At 41.3% G+C, this 13,774-nt stretch overlaps 1 protein-coding gene across 3 annotated transcripts in view; it reads left to right on the forward strand.

Moving 5' to 3' along the window:
* Positions 1–13,774, forward strand: part of HTR2C (5-hydroxytryptamine receptor 2C) — a 312,069-nt gene that overhangs the window by 20,135 nt on the left and 278,160 nt on the right. For all 3 annotated transcript variants that reach the window (XM_024240988.2, XM_024240989.2, XM_003779705.4), the window contains exon 2: positions 9,567–9,633. The gene's annotated coding sequence lies outside the window, so the exon portion shown is untranslated. The remainder of the gene's footprint in view (positions 1–9,566; positions 9,634–13,774) is intronic.

A 13,774-nucleotide genomic window follows, 5' to 3' on the forward strand; every position in this document is an offset into this window, starting at 1 on the left:
CCATGAATATCGAAAAGAGTGCATTAAGCTCTTTGTAATGACTGCATTTCCTCACCCTGCTCAGGATTGACTACTGGCATTTTAATGCACGGTAATGTGGGCATTTCTTTGAAAGACATTCCACTTTAAATGCCTACTTTTTCCATATTATTTCAACTGAAGGAGAAATAAGGCAGCAAACTTATCTATTAAATCTTCACAGGGTTCTTATGACTTTTAAAGCATAATTTTGAATTGAAACTACTATTTTATATTATCTTTTCTCAGGGTGGGCTGAAAACAAAATAGCAATAATTTTTGTAGGAAAAGTAGGTTAAAGTCTGTCTGAATAATCACAAAATCACACTTAATGTCACCTCATAAATCAGCTGTAAATAGTGTCAGAGGTAATAGAATTGCACATGTGAAATTTAAAAATATTCTATGCACAATTTTTGTAGAATGGAATGGCATGGTGTTTGGATTAATATGTACAGCAAGGTTATGGTCAGGCACATCTATGTTTTCTATCTAGAGTCACTCGCCTACAAAGGGAAAAAAATCAGTCACTGTGGAAATTTAAAAAATAATACTTTGGTAGGATGGAGAGAAACTTGAAATGACAGAGCGTTAATCATAAAATGTATCTCAAATTTATGTATAATTAGCGGAGAGGAAAAAAATTGGAAAGGAGAGTGTATGATAGGTGCAAAATGTTAATATAAAGAATGTCGTGATCAGGAGGAAGGGAAGAAGCAAGTGAGCCTAAAGAGAAAAACATTTGACTTTTTCATGCGCGTCCGTGTGAAGAGATCACCAAACAGGCTTTGTGTGAGCAATAAAGCTGTTTATTTCACCTGAGTGCAGGTGGGCTGAGTCCGAAAAGAGAGTCAGCAAAGGGAGATAGGGGTAGGGCCCTTTTATAGGATTTGGAAAGGTGATGGAAAATTACAGTCAAAGGGGGTTGTTCTCTGGTGGGCAGGGGCGGGGGTCACAAGGTGCCCAGTGGGGGAGCTTCTGAGCCAGGAGAAGGAAATTCACAGGGTTAATCACTCAGTTAAGGTGTGGAAGGAACAAATCACAATGTTGGAATGTCATCAGTTAAGGCGGGGCAGGGCCTTTTCACTTCTTTTGTGATTCTTCAGTTACTTCAGGCCATCTGGGCATATACGTGCAAGTCACAGGGGATGCGATGGCTTGGCTTGCGCTCAGAGGCCTGACATTCCCGCCTTATTATATTAATAAGAAAAATAAAACAAAATAGTGTTGAAGTGTTGGGTCGGCGAAAATTTTTGGGGGGTGGTATGGAGAGAGAATGGGTGATGTTTCTCAGGGCTGCTTCAAGCGGGATTAGGGACAGTGTGGAAACCTAGAGTGGGAGAGATTAAGCTGAAGGAAGATTTTGTGGTAAGGGGTGATATTGTGGGGTTGTTAGAAGAAACATTTGTCATTTAGAATTATTGGTGGTGGCCTGGATATGGTTTTGTATGAATTGAAAAACTAAATGGAATAAGAGAAGGAGAAAAACAGGTATAAAAGGACTAAGAATTGGGAGGACCCAGGATATCTAATTAGAGAGTGCCTACGGAGGTTCAGCATAGTCCTGCCAGCAAAGATTATTTATTTACTTCAAGAGTTAAGAGTGGCAGTTTGGGGATAGCACGAGGAGATATCAGCTGTGATGGCTTGGAGAAACAGTGTAAACCGGCAGTGTAAACAAGAGCAGGGCATGTATGAGTAGTTGAGAACAGTGAATAGGAGTATGACTAGACAGAAGATAGTAGGGATGACAAGTTATTTGGGGGCACAGTCTAAGTTGGTCTGGTGTCTGGAATGGGACTGGGGCCTAATAAAAAGGAGCGTCTATACAGGAGCTTAAATGGGCTGTACCTTGTAGCATTCTGAGGACAGGTCTGACTTCTGAGAAGGGAAAGTGGTAAAAGTATTGTCCAGTCCTTTTTAAGTTGGTGGCTGAGCTTGGTGAGGTGTGTTTTTAATAGATCATTAGTCTGTCACTGAATACTAAGAGCCTGAAAAACTGCTTGGCTGATTTGACTAATAAAGGCTGGTCTGTTATCAGACTGTATAGAGGTGGGAAGGCTAAACTGAGGAATTATGTCTGACAGAAGGGAAGAAATGACTGCGGTGGCCTTCTCAGACCCTGTAGGAAAGGCCTGTACCTATCTGGTGAAAGTGTCTACTTAGACTACGAGGTATTTTAGTTTTTGTGACTCACGGCATGTTGAGTAAAGCTAATTTGCCAGTCCTGGGCGGGGGCAAATCCTCGAGCTTGATGTGTAGGGAAGAGAGGGGGCCTGAATAATCCTTGAGGAGTAGTAGAATAGCAGATAGAGTAGCAGATGGAACACTGAGAAGTTATTTCCTTGAGGATAGATTTCTACAATGGAAAGGAAATGAAAGGTTCTAAGAGGCGGGCTAGTGGCTAGTACTATAGCATAGCCTGCCTTTGCTGGTGTGTGGCGATTAGGCCTGGTGGAACTGCCATCAATAAATCAAGCGTGATCAGGGTGAGAAACAGGGAAGAAGGAAATGTGGGGAAATGGGATGAACATCAGGTGGATCAGAGAGATGCAGTCATGAGGGTCAGGTGTGGTATCTGGAATAATGTGGGAGGCTGGATTGAAGTCCGGGCCAGGAACAATGGTAATTGTGGGACTTAACAAAGAGTGAGTACGGCTGAAGGAGCCAGGGAGCAGAAAGTATATGTGTCAGGTATGAGGAAGAAAATAGATTTTGGAAGTTATGAGAAATGTAGAGAGTGAGTTGAGCATAGTTTGTGATTTTGAGGGCCTCTAAAAGTATTAAAGCAGTGGCAGCCGCTGCACACAGACATGAGGGCTAGGCTAAAACAGTAAGGTCAAGTTGTTCAGACAGAAAGGCTACAGGGTGCGGTCCTGGCTCTTGTGTAAGAATTCTGACCGCACTAACCATGCCTAGGAAGGAAAGGAGTTGTTGTTTTGTAAGGGATTGAGGTTTGGGAGATTAATCGGACACGATCAGCAGGGAGAGCACGTGTGTTTTTACAAGAATTATGCCGAGATAGGTAACAGATGAGGATGAAATTTGGGCTTGACTGAAGTAATGGGGTCTGTCTGTGAAGGCTTGCGGCAGTATAGCCCAGGTAATTTGCTGAGCCTGATGGGTGTCAGGGTCAGTCCAAATGAAAGCAAAGAGAGGCTGGGATGATGGGTGCAAAGGAATAGTAAAGAAAGCATGTTTGAGATCCAGAACAGAATAATGGATTGTGGAGGGAGGTATTGAGGATAGGAGAGTATATGGGTTTGGCACCATGGGGTGGATAGGCAAAACAATTTGGTGGATAAGGCATAGATCCTGAACTAACTTGTAAGGCTTGTCTGGTTTTAGGACAGGTAAAATGGGGGAATTGTAAGGAGAGTTTATAGGCTTTAAAAGGCCATGCTGTAGCAGGCGAGTGATAACAGGCTTTAATCCTTTCAAAGCATGCTGCGGGATGGGATATTGGCATTGAGCGGGGTAAGGGTGATTAGGTTTTAATGAGATGGTAAGGGGTGCATGATCAGTCGCCAAGGAGGGAGTAGAGGTATCTTATACTTGTGGGTTAAGGTGGGGGAATACAAGAGAAGGACGCAAAGGAGGCTTTGGATTGGGAAGAAGGGCAGCAATGAGATGAGGCTGTAGTCCAGGAATAGTCAGGGAAGCAGATAATTTGGTTAAAATATCTCAGCCTAATAAGGGAACTGGGCAGGTGGGGATAACTAAAAAAGAGTGCATAAAAGAGTATTGTCTAAGTTGGCACCAGAGTTGGGGAGTTTTAAGAGGTTTAGAAGCCTGGCTGTCAATACCTACAACAGTTATGGAGGCAAGGGAAAAGGCCCTTGAAAAGAAGGTAATGTGGAGTGGGTAGCCTCCGTATTGATTAAGAAGGGGACGGACTTACCCTCCACTGTGAGAGTTACCTAAAGCTCGGCGTCCGTGATGGTCTACGGGGCTTCCGAGGCAATCGGGCAGCGTCAGTCTTCAGCCGCTAAGGCAAGAAGGAGTCAGTCAGAGAGCCTTGGGCCAGAGTTCAAGGGGCTCTGGGAGTGGCTGCCAGGTGAGCTGAACAGTCCGATTTTCAGTGGGGTCCCACACAGATGGGACGCGGCTTAGGAGGAATCCTGGCCTGCAGGCATTCCTTGGCCCAGTGGCCAGATTTCCAGCACGTGTAGCAAGCTCCTAGGGGAGGAGGTTCTGGAGGAACACCTGGCTGCTACGGTTCAGGTGTTTGGAAGTTCTTGTGTGCTGGAGATGTGGCTGGGGTTTGTCTCACAGTGGAGGCAAGGAATTGCAACTTTTTTCTGTTATTGCACACCTTGAAGGTGAGGTTAATTAAGTCCTGTTGTGGGGTTTGAGGGCCAGATTCCAATTTTTGGAGTTTTATTTAATGTTGGGAGCAGATTGGGTAATAAAATGTATGAGAATAAGATGGCCTTTTGACCTTTTAGGATCTAGGGCTGTAAAGTGTCTCAGGGTTGCTGCCAAACGAGCCATGAACTGGGCTGGATTTTTATATTTGATGAAAAAGAGCCTATCTGATGAATTTTTATATTTGGATTTTTATATTTGATGAAAAAGAGCTATCTGATTTGGGATAAAGAAAAAGGAGCATTAACCTTGACTATGCCTTTAGCTCCAGCCACCTTTTTAAGAATAAATTGCTGGGCAGGTGGGGGAGGGCTAGTCACGGAACAAAACTGTAAGCCAGACCAGGTGTGAGGAGGGGAGGTGATAAAAGGATTATAGAGTGGAGGAGCGGAGGCTGAGGAAGAACTGAGACCTAGCTTGGCCTGGTGAGGAGGGGAGAGGTCAGAGGGGTCTATAGAAAAGGAAGATTAGAAAGACTCAGTGACACTTGGGGTTGGGACCGAGGGTACAGGTGGGAGGGAAAGAAGGAAGATTTGGGATGAGTTGCATTGGGCACAGAGACTAGGAAGGGACTGATGTGTAAAACATGCCTGGATGTCAGGCACCTCAGACCATTTGCCTATTTTATGACAAGAATTATTTAGATCTTGTAGGATGGAAACATTGAAAGTGCCGTTTTCCGGCTATTTGGAACTACTGTCGAGTTTGTATTGGGGTCAAGCGGCATTGCAGAAGAAAATAAGGCATTTAGGTTTTAGGTCAGGTGTGAGTTGAAGAGGTTTTAAGTTCTTGAGAACACAGGCTAAGGGAGAAGAAGGAGGAATGGAGGGTGGAAGGTTGCCCATAGTGAAGGAGGCAAGTTTAAAGAAAAGAGTAGAGACACGGAGAAGGGGTGGGGGGGGTTCTTGCCTTCCAGAAAAGCAGAGAAAGGGTTGGGGCATGGACATAAGGGATTGGGGCACAGAGATAAGAGGTCAGGGTATGGAAATAAGGGATTGGGGGTTCTTGCCCCCTAGAAAAGCGGGACTTGCTGCTAAGGGTGAAGGAGAAGGGGTTGAGGGTTACTTGCCCCTCCCCCAGAAAAGCAGGACTTGCCACTAAGGGTGAAGGAGAAGGGGTTGAGGGGTACTTGCCCCTCCCCCAGAAAAGCGGGACTTGCCACTAAGGATGAAGGAGAAGGGGTTGAGGGATACTTGCCCCTCCCCCAGAAAAGTGGGACTTGCCGCTAAGGGTGAAGGAGAAGGGGTTGAGGGGTATTTGCCCCTCCCCCAGAAAAGCAGAGAAAGGGTAGAGAGAAGGAGAGAAGGGGTTGGGATACTTGCCCTTTCCCTGGAAAAGCAGAGAAGGGGTAGAGACAAGGAGAGAAGGGGTTGGGGTACTTGCCCCTTCCCCAGAAAAGCGGGACTTGCCGCTAAGGGTGAAGGACCAAGGCAGGCATCCCTGCATGGTCTGACACCTTTGAAACGTGGGTGAATAATCAGAGAGGCGTCCCTGCAATGATTAAACACCAACGGAAGGCTTCCTTCCCAGTCCATGACCGGCGCCAGAGTTTTGGGTCCACGGATAAAATGTGTCTCCTTTGTCTCTACCAGAAAATGAAAGGAATTGAAATTAAGAGAAGGGAGAGATTGAAGTGTGGCCCCAAGATTGAAAGGAGAAAGAGGTTGAAGGATAGTGAGGGAGGTTGGAGAAGAGAGTAAAAAGAGGCCGCTTACCGGATTTGAAATTGGTGAGATGTTTCTTGGGCTGGTAGGTCTGAGGACCTGAGGTCATAGGTGGATCTTTCTCACGGAGCAAAGAGCAGGAGGACAGGGGATTGATCTCCCAAGGGAGGTCCCCCATCCAAGTCACGGCACCAAATTTCATGCACGTCCGTGTGAAGAGATCACCAAACAGGCTTTGTGTGAACAATAAAGCTGTTTATTTCACCTGGGTGCAGGTGGGCTGAGTCCGAAAAGAGAGTCAGCAAAGGGAGATGGGGTGGGGCCGTTTTATAGAATTTGGAAAGGTGATGGAAAATTACAGTCAAAGGGGGCTGTTCTCTGGTGGGTAGGGGCGGGGGTCACAAGGTGCCCAGTGGGGGAGCTTCTGAGCCAGGAGAAGGAAATTCACAGGGTTAATCACTCAGTTAAGGTGTGGAAGGAACAAATCACAATGTTGGAATGTCATCAGTTAAGGCGGGGCAGGGCCTTTTCACTTCTTTTGTGATTCTTCAGTTACTTCAGGCCATCTGGGCATATCCGTGCAAGTCACAGGGGATGCGATGGCTTGGCTTGGGCTCAGAGGCCTGACAGACTTCAAAGTACTTCATATTTTTGCAAAATTAATTAAAATTTTAGAAATTGACACTAAAACGTTAGAGACCTCAGAAAACATTTTCAGTTACTAGGTCTTGGAGAAATTTTTTTAAAGAATATCTGATTGGATAATTTTTAATGATGGAGCAGTAATGTTTTATTGCAAAATATCTCAATCTTCCCCTAAGGGGGAAAAAAACGCAAAAAATAAATTCTTCGTGAATAAATGACATAATTACAATCATAGCACACATTGTTCTGACTGCAATAGTCACAATTCGCCACTAGGGGGCTGTAATTCTGTTCTTGGCAGTTCTCGGTCCACAACATTGTCATTCCCTCCCAGGGTACTTGAACAGTTAGGTGAAGTTAAGTGGGAGCTTCGACGGGTATAACAGGTCATTAATGTGTATTGAGATGATCTCATGCGTTTCTGCGATGCGATGTATAATTCTTATTGTATAGAATAATAACTTGGCCACCAGCTTCTTCACCAAGCATGGAGTCTCATCATTGCTCCAAGATTGCTATTAATTTTGTACGTATTACATAGAATCATTTTATCTTCCTTTTTCCCAGGAAATTATTTTTATTTACTATGTCTCCTACTGTTTCATGAAAATTGAAGGTTAATGTGATCATGTGTTCTTGCATAGTCATTTCAATAAATCTGTGCTGTAAAAGAGGCAAAAAGTGTTGGTTCAAATTTATAAATACTAAATGTATTTTCTGAAATGTAGATTAAAACAGCAAAGTTGTGTGTTTTTTTTTTCTTTTTTTCAGACGGAGTCTCGCTCTGTCACCCAGGCTGGAGTGCAGTGGCGCGATCTCAGCTCACTGCAAACTCCGCCTCCCAGGTTCATGTCATTCTCCTGCCTCAGCCTCCCGAGTAGCTGAGACTATAGGCGCCTGCCACCACGCCCGGCTATTGTTTTGTATTTTTAGTAGAGACGGGGTTTCACCATGTTAGCCAGGATGGTCTCGATCTCCTGACCTCGTGATCATCGCACCTTGGCCTCCCAAAGTGCTGGGATTACAGGCGTGAGCCACCGCGCCTGGCCCAAAGTTTTAAACCAAGTTATTTTTCACTCATTTGAAGTTAGAACTATTTTTTACTTTCATAAGAAATGAAAAATATAATTTGTTGGTGTAGTACATTGTATCTTGCATGATGTAAGGGGTAGTCACATTAAATTATTTAAATGCGGCTATAACATTTATTGAATATTTTATATTATACTTCAAATATGTTAATTTATGTTGATAAATTTATGAGCTAACAAAAGATCTTGTCCTCAATATAATAATTAACATTTCCTATGTATTTCTCATAACTTTAATGATCTTTACATCACTCCATTTTACTTCCTAGGCTGAGTGCAAGAGTTAGCCTTATATTTTCAAAAATAATCCCTGCATTTAAAACTTTTTTTGGTCATGCTTTATGTGTCTGGGGAAATTTTTGATGTTTAAAACATGTCAAATATTAACGTCCTTGCACCAAATTTATTTGTCCTACTGCAAAAATATAGCTGGCTAATATTTATTTCAGTCTTGTTTTTGCATTCCAGAATAAATATTGGCAACTGATGCTCTTACAATAATTGATCCAGAAATGGTGATTTTCAGATGTTGTTTCCTCTTCCAGCATCTAATATTGTTTTAGTATCTGCGGATGAAATAATATTTACTCTTGCTCTGTAATTGTACTATGTGAAATGTTTCAACTTGACATTTGACTTAGAATTTTGCTGATTCATTTAGAATTCTTAACTAATATTTAATTTCCTCTTTAGCAGAAGGACGAACACTGACTTACCTGCTATAGGAATGGGGTCCGGATCCAGACCACAAGAGAGGGTTCTTGGATCTTGCACAAGAAATAATTCAGGGCGAGTCTGTAAAGTGAAAGCAAGGTTATAAGGAAAGTAAAGGAATAAAAGAATCGCTACTTCATAGAGCAGCCCTGAGGGCTGCTGATTGTTTTTTTTTGGGGTTTTTTTTTTTTTTTTTTTTTTTTTTTTGAGACAGAGTCTTGCTCTGTCACCCAGGCTGGAGTGCAGCGGCAGATCTCGGCTCTCTGCAACTTCTGCCTCCCGGGTTCAAGCAATTCTCCCTGCCTCAGCCTCCCGAGTAGCTGGGATTACAGGTGCCCACCACCATGCCAGGCTAATTTTTGTATTTTTTAGTAGAGACGGGGTTTGATCATGTTGGCCAGGCTCGTCTTGAACCCCTGACCTCAAGTGATCCGCCCACCTCAGCCTCCCAAAGTGCTGGGATAACAGGCATGAGCCACTGCCCCCTGCCCTGGTGGCCCATTTTTATGGTTATTTATTGATGATATGCTAAACAAGGGGTGGATTATTCATGCCTCCCCTTTTTAGACCATGTAAGGTTACTTCCTGATGTTGCCATGGCATTTGTAAACTGTCATGGCGCTGGTGGGAGTGTAGCAGTGAGGACGACCAGAGGTCACTCTCATGGCCATCTTGGTTTTGGTGGGTTTTAGCTGGGTTCTGTACTGCAACCTGTTTTATTAACAAGGTCTTTATGATCTGTATCTTGTGCTGACCTCCTATCTCATCCTGTGACTTAGAATGCCTCAGCTGTCTGGGAATGCAGCCCAGTAGGTCTCAGCCTCATTTTACCCAGCCTCTATTCATGATGGGGTTGCTCTGGTTCAAACGCCGCTTACATACCTGCTGTACTAATATTTTGCTGTTTTAAATTCATTTTATATAAAGGAAACTTCTTTCTTCTGAAGCTTATAGGTATCAGCCTTATTACTTTTCAGTCATTCATTATATGTGAATGGTATACGTACTCTGCATGACACCTTACTTATGGAGTTCTTACTGCATTTTTCTCAATGTTTGCTTTTAGGGTTATCAGCTAACACCCGCGAGCATCTATAACATAGGCCAACTGATGCCATCCTTCAAAAACAACTGTAAGTATACACATAAGCGTGCTTCAAGACTCTTATTTTGAAATAATATTCAACTATTATATTAAGGTGATTCCTATTATTTTGCTAGTGTAGACCTACCCCTGAACTAGTAAAACATGCCATTAAGGGCCTAACATGTTTGAAAAAGAATATTATGTAATTGGTAAACAGCATTTTAATGCAACCTGAAAAAAAAAAACCTCAGCTTATTTTATTACTAAGTAATGTATGATGCAGACCTCTTACCAAACTGTTCACCACCACCCCAGATTTATAGTAAATTAGTATAAAGTATGATAGTATAAATTGGGACAATTAGGTTAGTGAAGTTCAATTTTCTTCTTCAATGACAAACCCTTGTTTTTTGGAAATGGAGTCTCACTCTCTTGCCCAGGCTGGAGTGCAGTGGTGCAATCTCGGCTCACTGCAACTTCCGCCTCCTGGGGTCAAGTGATTCTCCTGCCTCAGTCTCTGGGTAGCTGGGATTACAGGTGCATGCCACCACACCAGGCTAATTTTTGTATTTTTAGTAGAGACAGAGTTTCACCATGTTGGCCAAGCTGGTCTTGAACTCCTGACCTCAGGTGATCCGCCCACCTTGACCTCCCAAAGTGCTGGGATTACAGGCGTGAACCACCTAGCCCAGCCTACTTTCAGTGACAAGCTCTTATATTCATGATTGGGGTGTAGGAAATCTAGCTGTTGTTTCCTATGATAAACTTTAGAAAACATAGCTAGCTCTTCAAAATACTCTCAATGGATGCACTTAAAAATCTCAGCAGGAGAGGTAGGGAGAGGAGAATTTTGTTTCTCAAAAGGGAGTATCAGTTATAAATGCTGAAAAATGCAGATCCAGATAATCAGATAATGGAACACTATGTTCTATAGGTGTCTAGAGCATGATTATTTGATTGGGTAAATATATTACAAGTTAAACAAGGTGAATTGAAATTGGATTCCTTATTTTCGACTCCAGACTGCATAGGGAATTCTCAATTAAATTTCTGATTGTTCTCATAATCATACAAATATTTGATACCACAAAATGTTTTTAGAATGATAGTTTTGGAGGAAGAACTGATACGATGGTATAGGCTAAATCATTTTTGACAGTAAAATTTTAACAGAAATTTTTAGTATAACGTTAATATATACGCATTAGATTAAAGAAGTGAAAAGTCGAAGTCTATCAAAATTTGAAAGAAGATAGGGATGGAATAAGGTTGGGAATGTCTGCTGCACATGTTATTAATGATCAAAAATAAAAGAAATAAGAAAACCGTGATTTTACATCAAGACAGTTGCATCAAAATGGCTGCATTAAAATGTACCCTTTTTCAGAATAGCCAATTGTTCTGTTTTATTCAACTACTCACCATTTAAGATGATGGCAAAGGTAACTTTCTTTAATATGTATTGAAAAGAGTTCTTGATGCTATCAACAGCTTTCCAGAGGGGAAAAAATAAAAAAAAATTTCGTAAGGGACATTCAAAAAGTATAAAATGTAAAATTTTAAAGAACCCCCACGGCAGTCCTGAAAGCACACAGGAAGTCAGTCATTCTAAGTGTTTGTGAAGATCCAGGTTTGCTTGCAGATGTTTTCACTGCGTTGGTGAAATAGGTTAACCTGGACATGCAGGTAACTTTCTACTCTCAGGCTTCAAACAATGTTCACACAAGACTATCTCACGTATATCATTAGCATGGTAAGCCTTGCCTGGTAGTAAAGACCAAGGTCAGCCTTACTAGAATGTGAAGTTCGCCAATTTCATCTTTACTGTCTTCCTTTCAATGCTATTCTGTCCTTACCATGTTGTTTTTCGACCTCTATGTGCCAAATATTCACAACTCCATAGTGAGTACTCCTTGCTTCTCTCCCAGGCCTGTGCACCCCTCTTTGTACACACACCTGTTGACACTTTGCTCTTATCCAGCTATTAATTAGAGAAGATTTGATACACAAATTCATCGTAATGTGGCAATACCTTACAAGTCCTACCCCATCTAGAGGGAGGCATGGTTTAACATGTGATTCCTATAACTGAATCCCTTGATGAGCTGAAGGGGAAAATATGCCTCAAATCTCATCATGTAGGAATGTAAGGCCTTTGCCTACTTCACTTCTCTGTAAGGCTGCCTTTGTCAGGGTATATCAGTGACATGAAAAAGATATGTACAATGTATTTATTATAGAAAGTTGGAGCTTGATTATTTATGGTAAATAATGTTGGTGTTGTTAAATATATTAATTCTTACTGTAAATAGAAGAGTACCAAGAGTTTTATTATAATGTGTATACATCTACAGCCGATATTCTTTGGGGTTTTTTTTTATCTCTGGGTCCTTGGTGATTTCTATGGCTATTTTATTTTTATTTTTATTTATTTATTCATTTTTGAGATGGAGTCTCGCTCTGTCACCCAGGCTGGAGTGCAGTGGCATGATCTTGACTCACTGCAACCTCTGCCTGCTGGGTTCAAGCAATTCTCCTGCCTCAGCCTCTTGGGTAGCTGGGATTACAGGTGCCCACCACCACGCCCAGCTAATTTTTGTATTTTTAATAGAGACGGGGTTTCACCATGTTGGTCAGGCTGGTCTCAATCTCCTGACCTCAAGTGATCCAACAGCCTTGGCCTCCCAAATTGTTGGAATTACAGGCATAAGCCACCGCGCCCAGCCATCTGTGGCTATTTTAAGCTATATAATTCAATAAATCTTAAAAAGAAATTTGTGTCCGCTGTCATTTGAACTCAGTAATACCTTCTGTAAAGCTTTACTTATGCTACCTATTCTACTGTGCTATAGATGTACGTATATATTTATATCACAGTCAAAGTAACAATTTAGGTAATGTATTCAATGTCTCCTGTGAAAATAATCAGTTGGACAACTGTGCTCCTCCTGAGTTGTATAAGGTTTGTAATATCAGTAAGTATCAAACGTAAACATTATTTTTTTCTGTAAAACCACATCAACATTTCAAGTTATTCACAGAAAACGTTAATGTAATGAAGAAATAGTACGCATACATTGGTTCTACATTGTCAAAACGTGATTTCTAATTGTTACTCTCTTGACACTTATATTAACAATTTAGGAATTTTTATCTTTCAATTATGTGGTCTTGTGTTACTACAAATAAATGCAAGTTCAATTAACAGAATCTGTTTTCAATATGAGTTCTCTGATATAGAACTGAGTATCTATTGCAAAGTTCTTTAGGTTACCAAATTACTTTAAGAAAAACATAAATAGGCTGGGCATGGTGGCTCATGCCTGTAATCCCAGCAGTTTGAAAAGTCAAGGTGAGAGGATTGCTTGAGCCCAGGAGTTCGTGACCAGTCTGGGCAATATAGTGAGACTCCCATCTCTACAAAAAATTTAAAAATTAGCCAGGCATGATGGTGCAAACCTGTAGTTCTAGCTATTCAGGAGGCTGAAGTGGGAGAATTGCTTGAGCCCAGGAAGTCAAGGTTGCAGTGAGCTGTGATCACGCCACTACATTCCACCCTGGGTGACAAAGCAAGATCCTGTCTCAAAAAAAAAAAAAAAAAAAAAAAGAAGAAGAAAGAAAGAAAAACAGAAATACAGAAATAGACCATAATAAATAGCAAATATTGCTTACATTGATAGACAATTCCGTCATTTCACTTTGCAGTTTGTTGTACTTATCTGTTTTATTCACAAATATTTTAATTTCACATCTTTGGTTTAAAAATGAAATATATTTTACTACTCACCACCTCTTCATTTGGTTGATGTAAATAATATATAATCAAATGCCTGTATCAACAAGTCAAACATATTCTGTAAATATATACACCTGCTATGTAGCCACAAAAACTAAAAATTAAAAAATAACTTATGAAAGGAGCAGAGAATTGAGGGTGTTAAGTAACAATAATTTGTTCTATGTATAGCACATGTATTTTATATCACTTACAGGAACTAACGTGTCTTGCACATAATACACATTCAATAATATATTCAATTATTAGTTTAATAAACTATCAATATGACAAAATAACAGCATTTCTAGAAGAGAGGTACTCAATCAGGAATGCATTTTAGTAAATGAACATACACATTTAAAGCACAGGAAAACCTGAACTTTATAAGATATTTCCACATTCCGTGCAG

The sequence above is a fragment of the Pongo abelii genome, chromosome X, assembly GCF_028885655.2.
Source record: "Pongo abelii isolate AG06213 chromosome X, NHGRI_mPonAbe1-v2.0_pri, whole genome shotgun sequence".
NCBI lineage: Eukaryota > Metazoa > Chordata > Mammalia > Primates > Hominidae > Pongo > Pongo abelii.